Here is a 20,436-nt window from a genome sequence, read left to right on the forward strand (position 1 = left end):
CTCAATCGCATAGAAATGCTGAAGATCTGGAGCGGGTGGTGCATGCCAGATGCCCCTGGATGGAGTGGGCAAAAATCCTACAAAGCAGATGTGAGACACTCGTTTGTGGTTACAGAAGAAGTTTGATTGAAGTAATGGCAACAAAAGGACATACGTTTGCACTTGGTAGAATTTCAGTTTTTCAGAAATTACTTGAATAAATAATAATAAATATTATATAATTATGTGTTGTGAGGCATTTTGGTAAGAAGTACAGCAGCCTCACCCCACACGTGCCCTGCACAGAGTAGTCAGGCGTAGGTGACAACAGGTTGCTATGGGACTCTCTCCCACCCCTGGAAGGCCATGTGACTTCCTGCTAAACGACACAATCACGACTTTATTGTTGAATCACAATCCACCTAATTACAGCCTGCAGCTCCATTATTTGTGAGTATTTTCCCAGCATGGTGAGGGGGGCTGTCTGACCTCATATCTCACACTGCTCATTACCCGCCACCTCCTGGTACCTCCAGTGCCCCAGGGGCCGAGCTGCACACAGGGCTAATTTGCACATTAGCACTGGTGGAATGTTACAGAAGTCCTTTCCTTGATGAGAATACAACACCAACACTACAATTGTTCTGTACAGAGGGTAGTGAACTGTGGAAGCACAGGTTAAACATGATGTGATTTTCCTGAGTCACTCTCTCACACACACACACACACACACACACACACACACACACACACACACAGCTGCAGTGTTCCATCAGAGGGGCCCTCAGCACTGCTCCCAAACACAAGCACACTCCAGGGACCACACACACACACAAAGGTAGGCTGCACCACACACCGAGGGTCTGAATATTAAAGAAAACAATCTGTGCACATGGACTTTTTCATGGTTGTTATGTACTACACACGAAGCTGTAAGCATCCTTACCAAAATGTTCAGTCTTCTACAAATGAAATTTGTCAAAGGACAGAACAAGCCGTAATGTGTAATGCTGCTTAAAAGGTTTGGAGTGCTTGATTTCGGGGGGTTTTCCCTTTAGGGTTCGCATGTCCATTTGAAAGCACAAGAGTTAATTCAAGGCAAAGCCCTGTGTTAAACAGGGGAAATCTGACTTTACACAGACCAAGGGGGAAAACCTGCTTTATACTTAAATTTTGTAATCGCACTAAATGCACCACTATTAATTGGTCTTGAACCTCAGTAAAGAACAGGCCTAAATGAAGTTCCCACAGCACACGAGGAACACTAACCGTAGCACAAATCACAGCATTTTAATTCAGTACTAATACAAATGAATTATCCACTCACATGTTGGCAAACATGTAAACGTGGCACAATAATTGCATCACATTTAAAAAGCTGTGGTCTGGCCACTGGTTGGGAAAATTTCAAAACTAATGTTACGAGACCAAAGAGCCATTAAAACATAAATACAGCGATGGACAGCACTATCCTAACAGCTGGGAATGCAATCCCTCTGGTATGGGTGACCAAGCTCAAAAAGTCATTAGAAGCTAGGCTTACATATACCATTATCTCCATATGACAGAGATGCAGCTATCTGAGGCCGTCTCCTCGTCTGCTAAACTCATAATGGTCGGGGTAGATTATGGTCTGCAACTGCTTTGTAGCGGAGTTGGAGTTGAAGAGTCACCTTCAAAAAATGTGTGCTATTAGTATTATTAGCTAGAGAAAAATAAGTTACTATATTCAGAGAAAGATAAAATGAAATAGATGTTTAGACCGTACTGTGTCTGTCTGTAACTGTTGGTCTCTCTCTCCGTCTGTCTCTCACTTTCCTGTGTATCTGTCTGTCTGTCTCTCTCGGCATTGAATCCCCCATACTGATGACCCATGCATGTTCTCACAAGTAGCACTTTGCACACTACTGTATTCATAAAGCGTTGCAGGGCCCTGGTGGAGCAGCTAGACGGTGGAGTAGCACTGGTATCACACGTCCCCCAAGACCCGCCGGCCCAGACACGTAGCTGCCCTCGCCAGGGCCTGTGCCCTGTGGTCTTGGGCTGAAATATCTGCCTAGGAGGAATAAGGTGATCTAGTTTAGTGTACGTTACAGTTGACGATGCTCTGCTGACATGGGTCTGCAAACACACATTCCAGAAAATACGGAAGAATGTTATATAGGCTAGTTTGAGTATAGTCCTAGGAGTGTTAAGGGTCTCAACCAGAACACCAACAACAGACACACTTGCACGTGACACACACAAAGAGGGTGGAGGAGAACACACACACACACACACACACACACACACACACACGCGTCCTCCTTCCTCCTGGACCGGCACGTTCAACAGGAAGCGTACCGGATTGTGTGACACGGTGGAATGCTGCAGGAACACAGACTGGTGATGCTTGCCTGCTCTGAGCAACAATGCTTCTGTTTGTTAAACGCTCACCAAAGGGTTGGCTACCTTGTACCGCTTTTCTTAAGAGTCCTGCAAGCAAATGAAAGAACCCTACCTCCAGTTCTTCTACTTCTCCGAATCCTCAGCAACAGCAAAAAAAATAAACAAAATAAAAGATTTAAACCATGACCTGACAGCTAAGACCAATCACACAAGGTAAAGGAGCCTTGGGTCGCTTGGACTGACTTTAAACACAAACTGATTGCTAGTTAAATATCATTACTCGTGTAGGTATCCAGTGAAGCCCCCTTCTCCCACACATCAGGCTTAATAAGAAAGAAAACTACATTAATTTCTATGCTGCATTTCAGTATCTACCTCATTTGTGAGGTGTTACCACAGGATATGGTCGAGACTGGCATGCACCATGTGAACGAGCAACTTTGTAAAGACAAAACAGTGAAAATAAATGTTTTAGTGGGGTTAAAATACCATTTAACTGAAACTGAAATTATTGAAATTAGATATAAATAAAATGAGCAAACTAACAATGGGTGGGGGGGGGGGGGGGGGGGGGGGTCTGGACTCTTATAAAACAAAGACCGAGATTATAGCTGTTAAAAATAGAAACCCGTGAACAGTAAAATGAGAATTATTGCTCTCTGCAGGACACTGATTGAAGTTCTCCTTCTATACGCCATGTCAGTAAGCTTTACGTTAAGTGGTTTGGAAGCTTAGTAAGAGAAAGTCAGGTCACCTGCCAAGTTTTCATTTGATCTGACGAGCAGTTTTCATTCAGGTTTTATTCTTTGGTTGTCGTATGGGTGCGTTCCAAATGTGCAGTCATTCCCTAGCACACAAAAGCACAGACTGTCACAGACGATTCAAAATGAGGAGGTGATGTCTTCACATTTTCAGTAAATGATTATAAAGTGTTTTCTTTTGAAATAACACAGACACAGCCAAACCCCAAAAGTCTCAGACCAGTATTAAGAGCTGAAAGAATATATTTCCAATCATGAGTGTGTGAACGTGCATTATTCAGAGATTCTTCAAAAATCAAGAGGGTATGTTATCATAGTATTTGAATGAGGGTTTGCCTATTAAACCAGAGATTATGATGATTTCTTCATGAACTATAGTACAAGAATATCGGAGAAAAAAACAACTCAATCAAATAAATGTTCATCACACTGTAACAAAGTTTTTCTGACAGAATGTGAGATATTTAGCATAAATGCTTTTGACTTACATATTATGTGTTAGACAGGCAGCATGTAAAAAAAAAAGAGGCCTCACTGAATTTAATACAAAATGAATTTGCTACAGATGTGACACTCAAAACACTGCAAAAACAATTCAGTACATTATTATTTTTTAAGTTGTCAGCAGATGCAGCACTTCTGAACGGATCACCGGAGCACAGATAACGGGTATAATGCAGTAAAGATTTGGCATGAACACAGAAGTAGCTTCCTGCTAAGGGTTTGCTTGGTTTTCAGTGGTGTCTGAGCAAACAGGACGAAAAATGGAGGATTAATGATGAAGCCGTTTTTCCCCCCAATGCGCCCTAATATGAGGGACTCCAGTCGCCCCTCCTTCAGCCACACAGCAGGACAGAGATAAAGGAAGCGCATCACGGCACATTAAAATCAAATCAAATCTACTGAGGGTGCCACCAGGCTAGCAGGAGCAAGACGATTAAAGGGTCAGGGGTCGTCTGACAGGTGGTCTACCTTACGCCTCTCACCTTGGGTACAAGGAAACTTCTCTGCTATTGCAAAAATGGCACACTTGATAGTGAAGGCCGCTAAATACAGCAATAACAATCTTGCCCAATATCAAGCCAAACGGAGCGGGCCTCCTGAGCCCCTCAAATACCCTCTGACACTTCAAATCGGTTTACAGAAGGCGTTTCTTCAAACTGTATTACAGAGTCACAACAGATTGAAATCTGCTATGAAATTGAACGGTGTGGCCGGTGACTCAAAGCCCTCAAAGAAAGCAGGTCAGGGGTTAAGTGTGTTAAACTTGTAGGGGGAAAGAGGACGGCTACCTTAAACACGAAGCAACAGCCAAGAGAAAAATGAGAGAGAACTACAAAAAGCTCCGGCTACCTACAGACCGCCATTACAATGAAGACCCAACCAGGGCACCTCAGAACACACAGAAAGGCAGAAACCTCTACCAATCATGAGATGTTTTTTTTTTATGCTATAATAGCATACAGTATCATTGTGGAATCGTGAAATCCGTTTTGTTTTAGTTGATTATTAAAAGAGGAGAACAGAGAAGGTCACAAAAACCTCGTTTCTATCCTGAACATTTTGAAGCTGAGCAGAGATTGCTGTTCGGATTACAGACGGAGCAGCAGAAGGTCGCAGTAATTTAAGCGCGGTCTGAAGCCGGTTTTCATTATTCTCCACGCTTAACCAGCAAGACCTCGGAAGCTGAATGCTTTTCTAAATATCTCCTTGTATCGATAACCATCTCTCTCGCTACCTTATGTCAGACCTTCACGGAGCAATCCCTCAAGCTGAGCCTCTGCTTTATCAAGCCGGTGGATTTAACAAGACAGCTCTTTTCATGCTCATTGGCATCGCGTGCAGTAATGGATTTTCTTTCTACAGGTTTCACACGTTTTCCCAGAGACTCTGGGCTTCTCCCCAGGCCAGTTCCTCTAGTGTTGACTTTGATTTCCAGAGGTAAGTGATCCGTCGCTCTGGGCCCAATGAATGCTGCCTGAAATCTGCCCTCACTCCGGTTCCTCCTGCCTGATATTGTACACTCTAATGCAAAGTGAAGTAGCACGTCTAAATAGCCTGTCAATTTTTCCCCCAGTTCTCTCTGGGCTTCCAGAATCTTCCCAGCTGGGACTCATTTTCAGGGCGCTCAGGAATGTAAACGATACAACAATATTAAGGGGCATTAAACTACTTGATGACATTTTGGTCACACTGATGAAGACTGGCACTAGATTCGGGAGCAGACAGGCCCGTGACGCCATTCCCTTTGGCCACAGACAGACAACCAGAACTTTTCACGTCAAACTTTCCCCTAGGCCGATCCATCCAGCGAGGCCTTCTGCACCAAACTTCCACGGGCGAACGCATCCTGTGGTGCGTCTCTACTGCGATCTCCGTCTGCCCTGGACACGGCTGCACCCTGGACCGTCCAGTGGTCTCGGTCCAGACGCGGCGGCTGTATTAATTGCCGGTGGCGACGGCGACCTTCAGCCCGGGTGGTTTCCTGCCTGCGGTGTTGGTCATTCAGAGACCCCACTCGCTCCCCCAATAGGAAGCAACCCGATACGTGTGAAAACAGAGAGCGTATTGTTGCCTGAACATCCATGTCTGCAGCGCATGTGACCCCCCCCCCCCCCCCCCCCCCCCGAATCCCCCCCCCCCCCCCCCCCCCCGAATCCCCCCCCCCCCCCCCCCCCCGAATCCCCCCCAGCCCAGTCCGGCACGTGAGCTGCAGGGTGTCTGTTTCTCAACGGGGAAGAATAAACCCAGGCTCAGGACATAGGAAACACATCAGATCAGGTTGGTGGAGTCACGTGTTTCAAGCCGTTTCCTTTGCCATATGATCTGTATAAACCAAATCAGTGGCGTCTTCCTTGCAGGAGAGCAGGCGCCTGGGCAAAAGTGCCTAATCAAAGCCAAACACATATGACAATAGACACAGCAGCCCAGGAGACCATGGCGTGCGCACACACACACACACACACACACACACACACACACACACACACACACACCCCTACCCCACTCCTGCTTCCAGAGGTTTGGACAGAATTTTGTGCAGAACTGGCAGAAACCTTTCCACATATCAGGTATCACTAGTAGATTAAAAAGAGGAAATGTTTTTAAGGACTAGAATTTTAAATTTCAAACTACACAGTTTGTTTTGAAATATTAACATTTGGTATATCTGGTGTATCTTCCCTAATGGAACGTGGGTGAGTTAGTGAAAGGACACTTTCTAACTTCCTTTTAAGCACATGCATATTTTCAAGCAATGTGAGCACCAGAATCACACAGGTCACACTGGCAGCAGAGGGTCTCTGCTCACAGGAAGAAGCTGCTTAGCTCGTAAGGCATATATCTTTTTAACAGTCTGAAAGGATATTACAGCTCTGTAGAGACAATGTATGAAACATTCAGCCACGTGTTTATGCAGGCGCCGTGTGTGCGAGTGCATTGTGAGCCGCAGACTAAACGCTGGTTCAAACGCCAGACCGATTGATTCCTTCCCCATGTCTAAGCACAGCTGTTGGGCATATTTAGCGTCTATTGGTTTGTCCTGGTTTCCTGGGATGAAATGTGGAAGATCACATCCTTTGTTTCACTGGGCTTGTTAAAAACGGTCTCGGAGCAGAACCAGTTCTCAACCCGGCACACGCCTCCTCCCCGAAGGAGCGTCGGACAGGAAGAACTGAGGTCCACTTCAGGAAGGAGCAGTGATGTGCTTTGGTTCTGATCACACTGCTCGTGCAGGGTTGCGTTTGCAACTTGAAGTGCAGATGTGCAGTCACACCCTAATTAACATAAAAAAATAAAAAAATAAGAAGAATCTGTTATTCATAGTTAAAGTTGAGCACATTCCAACTTTCATCTTTCAGTTTTATCCGTCATTAATCAAACAAATTATTAATAATGGTTATTATGAGATGAATGCGTCTCCTCACCACCCAGTGGTGTCATGACAAGGTGCCACAACGGTATTAATGATGGTCCTTTTAAAATCAGTCTTCTGGTACGCTTCCCAGGAAGAGGAGTTTTAAAGCTCTGTCTAACGCTCAAAAGACGGCAGGCATTTCATTCTAATGTTTCGCATATCTGACACGACGACACACAGGTGGGTTACCACTGATCAGCAACAGTGATGGCAAAACTTCAAATAGCCGAGCTGCAGTGCTTGACTCAAACACGTGGGTGCGGGGCGCGTCTGGTGAATATCGGTGAGGCTGAATACATTTACTGTGTGAATATACAACGTGCAGCTGTGAGTGACTGCCTTTGAGACGCTGAAAGAGGAAGAGGAGTAGACCCAACCAGGCTGCTGTATACGGACACAATAACGGACGCTCTAAAGGGCGCTCTGGGGCTCCATGTGTTAACAATACAACAAAACGTGCTGGGTTTTCTCTAAACCACTGCTGCTCTCTGAGGACACAGGGTGGTTAAAACAGAGAATAATGAAACATCATCCAGATTGACAGGAAAGTGTATTGATTTAAAATATCTGTTCAAAATATTGTTTATGTTCAATTTTTTTTATTCGAAACCAATTTAGTCCAATAATGAGAAAACCGCCATTTAATGAGCAGAACCCCCTCCAGGATTTCTAGCTATTTGAACGTAGCGTTAGATAATAAACTTCATAACACTCCAGTAATCATATGTTTATGATTAATGAACTGGCAAAACCCTGCAAATGTTTACAGCCACAATGAAGATCTTGATAAATCTTTTTGGCAAACTGGAGCAGTTCCCCAGCCAGCATCCTGTAACTGTTTCCTTATTTGACCGGGAAGCCTAAAGCCACAATAATAAAGAGGATATATATTCAGGCAATTGTAACTTTCAACTCAATTGCAAAATGAGCCTGGTTTGCAATTTGACAGGATTTTAAAGTTGTCAGCAGTACAGAGTCATTCCGTAGTCAGTATGTGTCATTCAGCAGAGTAATTGTGTGTTACTGTTGCTGGTTTAGCCTCATGACAACATGATATACAAAGTTGTGTCTTTAACACAAGATATCCCTTCTAAAGACACAACACACAGTTGTGTCTTTAATTCAGTATGTGCATCGTGCTGACAGACTATACCAAAGCACCAACAGTAGACTGTGTGCTTTAATTAAGATTCCAGGCTGAACAAAGCAGACTGAAAGCTTACAAGGTGTGTGTGTGTGTGTATATGTGTGTGTGGTGTTACATTCACTCCACCAACATGCAGAAGGAGACAAACTATTGTATGCGATTTCTGATAAACTTCATTTCATCTCACACATGCTCAATCATGTAACGTTTTCCTCACAAATAAAGCCAGATGAGTGAAACCCCCAGGTCATTTCTCAAAGCTACTAACCTTATCACATCATTTCTGGGCAAGAAACTACCATTTACTAACATACACCTTGAAATGACAGAAAGTAATTAATTATGAGCATGTATAGGACAACAAAGTGTCAAAGTGAAGTATGTACATGTCAAAATTAACTAAATCAGTGCAACGTATGAATCATTTCAACCACTGGCTAGGTTACTAGGCTAAATGACCAGTTTAATTTTCAATCTAATTTTAAATTCAAAAATAGAGGTCTGCCCATGTAAAAAATTTATAAAGGTGTTTATGTGCTTCACTGTTCTGTTTGTTTCTTTCATGTCAGTAGCAGAGAGCAGGCCAGATCTTCTGGAACTGTGACGAGCTTTTCCACGTAGGATCTAAAGGGATTTCTAACCAAATCCGCCAAACCTGGGGCCATTTCTAAATGGAAACCACTCAGTGGTGCCAGAACACAGAGGTTTAAGACAATTAGCACTTATGAGCTGCTTAGGAAATTGTAATCCAGTTTACATTTGAAAACCCAGCAAAAAAAAAAAAAAAAAACCCAGATGACAGTAAAGTGTACTGTACTCCATGTGCCATACACTAAACTTACAGTAACTGTGTCCAAGCGTGAGGGCGAGAAAGTGAGTCAGAATAAGCTCTGATGATGAGCAGCGTGATGAAGAGCAATCGTAAACGTCCTCAGCGCCGAGAGCCCGAAAGAAGGAGGCACTGGAAAAATCACTTTAGTATTTAGTGGACCACTTGAACGCTCAAACCCAGAGCCTAACACAAAACAGACTGCAGTGCTGCGCTTTCCCACAGAGACCGGAGACGTCTGAATGGCTAACACCTATCCCACTCATAGCAACAATTTTGCTAACCCACTGAATTTACAAATGTGTTGAAATACCTAATGCTCTGTTGTTGTTCTGGTTGTTGTTATCACAGTGTGGGTTTTTTTAAGCAGGTAGGTTTCAGATCCCACAGCTGCAGGTTCTTCTTATACACTGAGGATCTCACTCAGTTATCCTTTAGGCTAAGGACCGGCACGACCTTTCAAAATGAACTAAAATGATTATTGCTAATGTAATGTGAGCACGGTTTCACACTCTCACACATCATCGGTCCCAGTCCAACTCCAACATCTCCACTCCTAAAAGAACACATACAGTGCGCATGTCTAGTATCTCTAATGATACTTTTTCAACATTATGCCAGCTTTTACTACTGTTATTGTTCATATTTCCAGGTTAATTTTACCACGGTGTCAATTGCAATATCTGGAGTCTCTTGGTGGTAAATATTTAGAACTCTGATGACTAAAAGAAAAAAAAACATCCTACAAGTACGAGAGAATCAGCTCATTTGGAGTTAACACCACGCGCCACACTGCCAGAGATGGTTAACACAACTTTATCTAATAAGTCTTCAATGCTGAAAACCAATTACTTGAACCAACCGAACATTAGCCAGTGTTGCCTAATAGTCTTAATTAAAAGGGATTTGATCATCAGCATAGATATCATGCATTGGCTGTTGTGACATTTTTCACACTTCCATTCAGTTTACAGGTTTGTGTAATCTCTAACTGCACCAGGGTCATGACTATTATAGGCAATATATAAATGCGCTTGGTGGGCGACATTAATGAGATACATTAGAATGACGGCAGATATTGAGGAAAGCATATCAAACGCTCTTCCATGCTGGCTAGAGGGCAATTAAGCTGGCTGCCTCTTTCCCCCTTTTATCTCTCTATCTGACCACATTAATTAATACTGAGACCTGCTTTGTGCTGCCGTTGGAGCCGCGGGGCTGTGCGGGACTAGGGCAGGGTAATTGTTCACAGGTCACGTATCCAGAGTAAACTCAAGAGCAAAGTCACAACTCAAACCAGCACTGAAGGCTGTTGTGCAAACCACGCCTGCCGTTCCATGTAGTCAACGGGCGCAGATTATCTGCAGAAAAGCGCCAGATTCCTACGGAACTACAGCTACGCAGTATGAACGCGATATGAAACGGACGGGGTTTTAATGTTTACCTTTTGTTCAGTCCTCCTTGTGATTTGTTTGCTTATTTGCAAAACTACCATGATATGGTACCGCCCCTCTAAAGCTGCGTCGCCTTTACTTGTTTGTTGTTAGCTGACTTTAACTGGTTAAGAAAAGCCAAACTCCTTCGCACATCCGTCCAATTTTGGTGCAGTCACAATTAATTCAAACGGTTCTAGAGGCAGAACGTAATTGGTTAAAAAGCAAAGGGGCGGAGATTACGGTGATTGGTTAACAAGCAATGGCCGGAGACGTTCAAATCACAGCGATTTCACTATTGGGGCCTCATGTACGAACGGTGCGTACATACAAAAACATTGCGCTCTATTCACGCACAACAAATCAATATCGTTTTTATATATTATAAACATTAGTATTTCTTCTATAATAATAAGGCTAACATTTGATTTACACCAGGATCCACAAACCTGCCTCACAGGCCGAACATTCAAACGTTATTGTCATGGCAACATTCACACGGCTGAGGTACAGAATTATTTTTCCCCAACAGCAAAGTAAAAACGGAGCAAAGGCTGTAACAAAACACTGAACCATGTCGCCTCTAACACATTAACTTACAACATTAAAGACAAACACAGACTATTAAGTTGCCGTCGTTTAGCTAGCATTGATAGCTGTGAGTGCTAGTTAATAGCCTGCTAGCAAGCTAACCTAAAGCCGCTTGAGAACGTACATGTGGACATTTCAACTGCACAGGGATTTAAATCTTCATTTATTTATTTAATGTGTTTGTATTCTTCCTAATTTATGACCAGAGGAGGTGTGTTGATCGGGTAAATTATAGATAAATACATCTTTAAACTTTAAATGGTAATAATAGTAACAATAATAATATTATTGTTATGTTTAATTAAAAAATGTAGCGACCGTGATCGCTTACAGTTATGCCATAGCACACATATCTAGTGTGTGCAGTTTTCCGTAGGCTGGTCTACGTGTAAACACAACCCGCAGAAAACTGTTTCAGTTCACGGTGATGGTTGTTAAAATTCAGATTTTGAGCATTATGGCACACAGCTACAGGCCCCATTCTCTGTCGAGTGCTCACCTCATTGTAGTGAATCCATTTACAAAAACAGCCTTTGGCATTTCCTGTGATATGATATTATTGATAGTACACCTCCTCCTGATTGGAACAAAAGGTTTTTTAATAATCCCACGGCATCGTGCAGTTAAAGGGCCATGCGAGCGATATTGGCACGCTGTAATACAGTGGATTAATGAACTGATGCACGCCAGCGAGCTGTCAGCCACCAGTGCTATACCCTTTGATGCATCATCGTTCAGAACGCTTCTTAACAAAATGTTTGAAGTGCCTGTCTGTGTAATAATGATTTATAATTCTCTTGAACTAATGCAAAATTTGCTGGTAAAAAATAATTTTTTAAAATAAAAATAAATTGTGCCCGGAGGGTGAGGCTGGGTTTCAAAAGGAGATCACCCAGGAGCAGCAAATGATTTAATAAGCCACTAGCTCCTTAATGCAGACACGGAGCAGCAGAACGAAGCATTTCAAAGTGTGTCTAATTAACATCAGTTTATTAGGGTGTCAGTCTTTTCAGCCCCAGAACCAAATGAGAGTGCAGATGTGGCGGAGCGGACATGACACTTACGAGGAACGAGGAGTGTGTTCTGCTCAACAGTCTCACACACACACGTGACACTTACGAGGAACGAGGAGTGTGTTCTGCTCAACAGTCTCACACACACACGTGACACTTACGAGGAGTGTGTTCTGCTCAACAATCTCACACACACACGTGACACTTACGAGGAGTGTGTTCTGCTCAACAGTCTCACACACACACGTGACACTTACGAGGAGTGTGTACTGCTCAACAGTCTCACACACACACGTGACACTTACGAGGAGTGTGTACTGCTCAACAATCTCACACACACACGTGACACTTACGAGGAGTGTGTACTGCTCAACAATCTCACACACACACTTGACACTTACGAGGAGTGTGTACTGCTCAACAATCTCACACACACACGTGACACTTACGAGGAGTGTGTTCAACAATCTCACACACACACGTGACACTTACGAGGAGTGTGTACTGCTCAACAATCTCACACACACACACGTGACACTTACGAGGAGTAACTAAAAAAGCAAAGAAATAAATCTTTTTTTTTTATTCAAAACAATTTGAGCTACATATAGATAAAAACATATTTTTTTCCTTAGCGACCAAGTAGATAAATATTTAATGACACTTTCACCAACATGATTACATAGTGAAGATCACAATTCAAATGCAAGTAAAATTTTCTGAGGAATATGAGCTCAATCTAATAGTGATTATATCATCAGAGTCATGTGTTAATCCCATCTCAGGCAGTAATGCGGAAGAGAGTGCAGGCGTGTAAAGGGTGATAGACCTTCTAGGAAGCCACCAGCCCGTTTCGTTTTGTAAAGAATTTGCAGACAGAGTCATGGGGCTCAGAGCTGATAACAGTTCCAACCGTGTCCTTCTATTTCCGCGGTAACGTGGTCAGGCGGCACACAATAAGGCATGTCCCTGCTGTCCTAGAGCAGGCCATCACACTACCTTGTGCTGTTTCCTGAGCCATTTATTTCTGAAGTGTAGCTCATGTGGGGTAAATCACAATGTGGCTGTGCTCAGTCAATAGCCACAAGAGACACTGGAATATTTGAGGCAGGGTTAAAGAGAATTTATACTGCACACTGTCTGAAAATGTCTCATGTATGAAGTAAATAACTATGGTTATCCAAAGCTATTGGAAATTTTGCTTTGTCTGACATATATAACCAAAACGTCCCTCCATAGGATCATATTGCAGTAAAAATGAAATCTTAACCTATAATGTCACATATAGCTATGAAGTAATAGCTGGTAATAGCTACCAGCCCCTGGTGTTCAGGATATAATGCAGTTTTATTTAAAGTAGCTGTTCTCGTATTTCATGTCTGAATTGTGAAGTGTTCCAACACGATCATTATGGCACTTTTGTTTGTTTCTTCCCTGTCCCACTCATCCCAGCTGCACTGGAGAGGTCTCTGGACACCGTCTCCTTGGAGCGCGCGTTTGTTTACATCCCCGATGTCCCACCGCCATTTACATAAATATATTCCTTAGCCAATAGGGAGATGGGAACAAAGTGGTTGCATCCAGGAGGTAGCAGACTATAATCCCAAGAAAGGCAATGTTCCCACACGTCTCAGACTTCCGCATTCACGTTAAATTCATGGTGCTGGAATGCACGGCTGTCCGTGTGCGAGGGCCTCCGCCACTGATTCGCCGTTGGGCCACAAGCTCAGGAAATGCTTACCGGGCCGGGAGGGGCTGAGGTGGGGGGAGGGACCGGAAAATCCAACCCCCCCCCCCCCCCCCCCCAACCCCCACCCTCTACACACAAAGGGTCAATGAAGCCATGTATATATTTATCCTTCTGCAAGCTGCACGGTCCCATAAGCAAACAGTCTGTTTCATTCAAGTGATTATCAAAGACAAATAAGATCAAGTGGTTGTGTGTAATGAATATATTTACTGCACGGAAGGACTGAATGACTGCTTAGCGCATGAAATTAATCTTAATGTGTTGAGCATATGCTAAGCACTGTAATATTAACTGAGTCAGCTGCACAGGTTGACTCCTCCTGTCCTAATATGGCCAGTAAAACGATTTAATACAGGGGTTTGTTTCATCGTGTACATAGCATTCATCATGGCAGATCACAAGAATAGCACCACCCCGGACGTACAAAAGCTCATTCCATGGGTGCAGGAATAGCTCACCTCCGGATGTAGGAATAGTCCCCCCCCCCCCCCCCCCCCCCCCCCCCCCACGATGTAGGAATAACTCGCTCCCTGGATCACCGAGCAGCAGGACCAAAGGTAACCGGTAACTGCAGGATCTGAAGCAGAATAAAGATCCCAAGGCTTAAGCTAGCAGTCTGTGGAGAAGCCAACAAATGCGTTTTCTGCTTTCAACACTACACAATTTTCAAAATAACCAATTTACTAAAAGAAACGGATATCTTAGATACAACAAATGATAATTCATCATCATCCTCCATTGGAAATGTATCGGCTTCGTGAAAAATGCATGAATTACTAATTAATGAGGCATTCTAAGCAGATTTACATATTCATAAAGGTGTGGTTGAGTAATTGACATATGCATGAGGGAGCGGAGTGATGGGTTTGAGATAATAACACAAGGCTACATAAGAACCTTTATTTTGCTAAATTCTTCAAACTGCATAGGGAGTCAAGATGCTTTTAAATTTGCATTACGTATTCATTCTTCCCAAAAGAAATGCAGTCAAATGCTTTGAGAGATAAATACACTCAGGAAATGCAATGATGTGAAACAGTATGTAAAATTACATTTTGTGAAATATGGCCCTGTGTGGATTCTTCAAAAGTTCATTTAGCAAATCGATATGCCCAACAACCCTAGCTTAGATATTCTCAACATGTTTCCGAGTCCTAGACATCTCAGAACATACAAATCGGTATTTGGTGACAGATGAGAAGAGATAACCTACCATACATTCTCCCTTCCTCTATGGTACAGTTCAGCAACCTGCACTGAGTCTCCCTATCAACCACTGTGTTGCTCAAAAATGCACCATTTACATTTCAACAAACATGACGCCTGCTGCACCTTCTTCAACCCCGCGGATGTTTTCCAGAGTGACACCCATCTCCACACCACATGGCCTGGTCCGGTCTATGACACATCATTCTGCATTTCCTGCCACTTCCGTGGAAAGGAGTCTGTTTACTGTTAAGTCCTCCTTGATAGCTGTCGACAGGGTCTGATTAATAGCGTCCTGTGGAGCCATGAGGTCAGCTTTTTGGAGACTCGCTAGAAGACGGGGCAGATCCAAGAGGGTTTGGACCCAGCCACACTGTATGTCACTCGGAAAGAGTCCTTTCCATTGTTAGCTGCTCTCCAACAAAAGCCATGTGAAAAGAGACCCAAATATGGAGCACTGGAGGAGGACAAACAACATTCAGAAGGTTCCTAGGCTTTCTTTGCAGCTATGCAATGGCGAATGACAAGTTCAACAAAACCATGTTGAGTTTTTCACCCAGGCCTATTGTGTTCTCACATTAACTGCAAGCTGGGCTCTTTGAGCTTGTCCAGAGTCATGTCTGGCCTCCATAGGGCCGCGATGGTTCTGTCAGCTGGCTTGGCCCACTCCGCACGCCACGCCATCCCCTTCACTCTTCCTTTCACTCTCACTCCCCTTGTTCTCTCACTCTCTCTCCGACTTGGCTCGCACTCATGCTGAAGCAAGCGATTGATGGGGTGACGGAGAAGTTAAACGATTAAAGATGGCCCTCCGAGCCGACGGCTTTGTGCAGACGCGCCATGCTGGGAAGCGGCTTTTGTACTCACAGTCATTGTTTGGATTGAAAATGAAAGATCTCATCAAAGCCCCGTGTTTCCAAGCTCTCTTTCTGTAGTCAGTTTCTCCAGTTTCAGGAGGTTACTGGCGGTAACAATCACGGGGAAACATGACACATAAGATGATAAATGTAATGGTTACTGGAATGTACTGAACCAAATTATAGCCCACCAGCATGTGACAGTAAGGATATCTGAATTTGCAGAACACACGTCAGACAAAGCCAAACGGAAACCAAACAGAAACTGTAACCAAACTGCCTGTGTGCAATAGGTAATGATTGGGGGAGGTGTGTGTGGGGTGGGGGTAATTATCAATCATGCATTAGCTGATCACTATCACACACACAGGGAGCCAGACAGTAGAGGTGAAGTATCACAAATTAGGGGCCGCTTTAGACATGCAGAAGTTTGTATTTAACCTTGCTGGACTTTTGGAAGGCACTTCCGAGTCTGGGAAGAAGAGTTTTGGCAAAGGAACAGGGAGCCTGGTGTGTCCACACATCTCCGGGCACTGGTACTCCACACTAATCTATTTTAAACCATCTGTGAAATTAGCAAGATTCCTTAAGTCCTTCACCTCCAAGGATTAAAAATGGCTCTGGGCCGAAGCCATCTTTACATATGGTTACGTGCTTGGTATCCAGAGACTGCACCTGGTACAAACAGCAAGTGTTGTTCCACTGAGTACGATTTGCCTTCTATTTAAGGCATGCAAAAGCATCACTGCTTTGAAGAAATGGCTTCATCAGGATTTGTCCCTGTTACGCAGAATCTGTTCAGACCACCTCTCACAACGCTACATAGACGTAAGCGCATTCATCCTGCATATACCCAGATACTCCGAAGATGAATAGCAATGTGACTAACAGCCTTGTTGGCAGAAATGTCTGTTCAGTTGTAAACTATTCTATAGAAAAAAATTGACGGTTCTGAGAGTGATTCTGGGAGTGGATGAATGTTTTCAACCAAACGTAGGCCAATGTTACCTGAGATGCTTGTGCCCACAAATGGATTGAGAGAACAGTGCTTCAGCGGAGTGAAGTCCCTGCCAAACACTGTACAATAAAGTCATGAGTCTAATGAGAAAATCAGATAACCAGCAGCTGGCCTCCCTGACTGCTTCACTGGACTCGGCGGCGATCGCTCAGGACAAGAGAGCAGATCTGAACCAGTAAAATATCGTTCCAGATGACTCCTCTTAATGTTTAGCCATCAGGGACAGACAATAACAGCACTGTCGCCTCACTATAGCAACACTGAATTACTGATTATCTGCTGCCCAAACACCTAGGTCTTTGTACTAACACTGTGACAGCTCATCCAAACAAGCTACTTAGAGGCTGCAAAATCGCTCTCCATCCCCAGACCCTGTCCTGGCAAACTCCCACCCATCCACAATCCCCTTCGCTTCTGGCCCATGCAGGGAGCTACGGTGTATCAAAGGGGATTAAAAAGCAGGTCGAGGGGAAACGAGAATTATCGTCTCTCATATGAGATTAAAATGTCACTAGGCCAGCCGTCCTGTCTGCATGTACGCACACACAAGCACAGAGGAAAACACAAGAGTGCATACACAATGCCAAGGCTGCTCTCGGGGCCAGAGACGTGTAATGCAAGCTTTGTGAATTACAATAAGATTTACTGTGCAGCAGTATACGTCTGATTTTCCATCTAGCGTGGTGCGGTTCGGCCGCGTGTGCCGCTCCTGCTCTCCATTACACAGCGCCACAGTTCAAATGCGGTTTTTCGACGTGTGCTCCAGGGAACGGGGCTCAGAGCACATTTTGGTGCAACACAAAAAATGATGGATGAAGACAACAAAAGACACATAAATGGTTTTCCAAAATGTTTTTAAGAACGAGGTCTGTTCCAGAAAGCTTTTTTCCCCCCTTGTGTTGGCTAACAGAAGTTAAACAGAAGAAGAGTTCACTTCCTTTTTGGAATATTTTTTTTTGTTTGTTTGTCTTGAGATAGACAACCTGAGGTAATGGTTAACTCTTCAAATGCTGTAATGTTAATAGGCAGGGTGCAGTTCAGTCAGATACGGCTCATCGGCTAACACGTTTTAATGTCTGAATAACTTTTATACTGATCCTCACTCCATTTCCTATCAGTCCGTTATCTTACACTCATCACACAGGCCCTCATCAAGGCAAAAGTGAAATGTGAAACTCAACTGGCTGTGCCCCAGAAGCTGAAAAAGCACATGCTGTCTAAAAGGTTTTGTTTCCACTATGGTTTTACCCTCTTCTGGCACATCCAGCAGCCAGACTGTGAAAGTGTGTGTGTGTGCGCGTGTGTGTGTGTGTGCCTTATATGCCTGCTGTGCGTCAGAGAGTCTGTTTCTCTCTCCCGCATGCCTTTATCTGATCTGTTGTCAGTCATTGAAATAAAGCTGAAATGGTTATAGGTTATTGCTTAGCAAAACAAAGATTCTTTATAAAGAGGCATTTTGGGAATTTTAGGATATTCACTACATTCTACTTTCTGTCTACAACATTTGTTCCACTGAAAGAAAAGAACACACAACCTAGACCAGCTAGATTAATATAGCCTACTAGTTAACCTAATCTATAGAATCTCAGTAGCTTTCAGTAGCTAGCAGAGCCAGTTAAATTCAGTCACTAGCACATATTTAGACCAAGAATGATTAGTTTAAAATTTTGCATAATAATCCAACACTGCAATTTATATTTCAACAAAATATTTCTTCTGATAAGTATGAAGTAGCCTAGCAGGTTAGCTTGCAAGCTAACTTTGCTAAAAAACTCACAAACATTGTAATTAGTTAAATATTGCAGCCTTCAACAAAGTTAAGGAAGGTTCTTAAACTCAACAGTGAGACTCCGGAGGAGTGTGTGTGTGTGTGTGTGTGTGTGTGTGTGTGTGTGTGTGTGTGACTTTACAGCAGGCCAACTAACCGCCGGGATCTGTTCACACACTCAGTGTGAATGGAGATTTTGCACACTGGCAGTTTTTGAGTTGCCACAGATGTAGGTCAGTGGTTTAGTCAGGTTCATTCAGTAACTGACCATAAGTGCATTTCACTTACCTGCTTCCTAATAAACACTTACTACCTCCTGCACGCACTGCCCGTTATATTACAGCCTTCGCACATGTGCATTATGTAGGTGTACAAATACATATCTAGTTTCTGTTGGAAGGATTTTGCTTGCGTGGTGTAGCAATCCCAGTTAACTAAGCAGTGGTGTGGGAGTGGACCCCACACACTGGTGGGTGTTAAAGTAATATGAGTGTGTCAGAGACAGCAGACCTTCAGCATTTACAGGTAGATTTACGCGTAGACAGTGGTCTGCCATCCGCAAATACGCGTCGAGCAGGGATCTGTTTCTGTGCTCTCACAAGGAGATGGATATGATATTGAACGTCACACTTCAGAAATCGATAGTCAAAAGACTGGTTCTCGCTCTCGGTACAAGTTTGTAGGTCCAGCTAGGTCCAACAAGATTGTGTGTAGAAGACTGTTCTGATTGTGTAAGGAGTGTGGGGAAACCTGCTCAATGATCATTAGAGATTTTTAAATATAAAAATCTTAATTAAAATTTTTATTTTAAAAAAGACAGGTATATCTTTAAAAATATTATGACATCTGGATTGAGTTTATTTTTGGCTCTATGTAAAAAGAAAGAAATAAAGAAAAAAGCAGACACAGTTTAAAACAAAATGTCTCTTTAATTTGTAAGTGTCAACAGCAGTACAAAAGATGGAGTGATGGTGAGACAATATTCTTGTGTGTGTGTGTGTGTTTGAGTGTATGCATGTCTTTATGTGTGTGAGACTAGATGTGTGTATTATCTATTTTTTTATGGAAAAAAGAGAAAACTCTTGAGGTAAATGAGCAATAACAGGCAGAAACTCCCCTTTCTGCCACAGTACACCAATGGACTGAGTATAGCCTACTATAGAAATGGTGTTACATTACAATATGCCAAAATGTCTCCTGTGGGGAGAACAACCTAGATAATTGTACAATCCACTAAGGTGCCTAAAACACCAAAATGTGTCACTCATCTGGTATATTTACTTATATTAATACTACCATTACAGAGAAGACTTGTCTCTGAACATACAACTGTAGAATTAATTTATCTTTAGTTTACCTCACGTCAATACTGCACATGGAAACCAATAATTTGCTGGTTTACATACGAAGCCAAGCAGAAAATATTTTTAGTACCTTTTTTTGTCTTTTTTTAACAATAATATCCTTAGCAAATAGCTGTCTTCTGTACTGTATAAAGAAGAATGTGAACACAAGTGTGATGGCAACCTTTTAAGTTCAATTAAAAACTTTACACTGGACTGTACAAGATATGATAAACTATTTACATTTTTAGACTTAAGTTTTTTTAAAAGCAGCAACAGACACTATTTCTATATTTCTAACGCCCGAACATTACCTGCCAAGGGCTTTAGGTACCTGCCGAGAAACCGGTCTCTACAAACAAACAAACAAACAAACAAACAGTTTAAAAACAACCAGGCTGTCAGCGGGGGTTGAAAATAAGGGCGGCCCTAGCGAC

General features: G+C 43.1%; 1 protein-coding gene across 3 annotated transcripts in view; it reads right to left on the reverse strand.

Annotated features, from left to right (window-relative positions):
• LOC143528311 (uncharacterized) overlaps positions 1–10,623 on the reverse strand; it is a 26,163-nt gene extending 15,540 nt beyond the window's left edge. For all 3 annotated transcript variants that reach the window (XM_077023985.1, XM_077023984.1, XM_077023983.1), the window contains exon 1: positions 10,465–10,623. The gene's annotated coding sequence lies outside the window, so the exon portion shown is untranslated. The remainder of the gene's footprint in view (positions 1–10,464) is intronic.
• Positions 10,624–20,436: the final 9,813 nt, after the last annotated feature.

Source organism: Brachyhypopomus gauderio, chromosome 12 (genome assembly GCF_052324685.1).
Source record: "Brachyhypopomus gauderio isolate BG-103 chromosome 12, BGAUD_0.2, whole genome shotgun sequence".
NCBI classification, from domain to species: domain Eukaryota; kingdom Metazoa; phylum Chordata; class Actinopteri; order Gymnotiformes; family Hypopomidae; genus Brachyhypopomus; species Brachyhypopomus gauderio.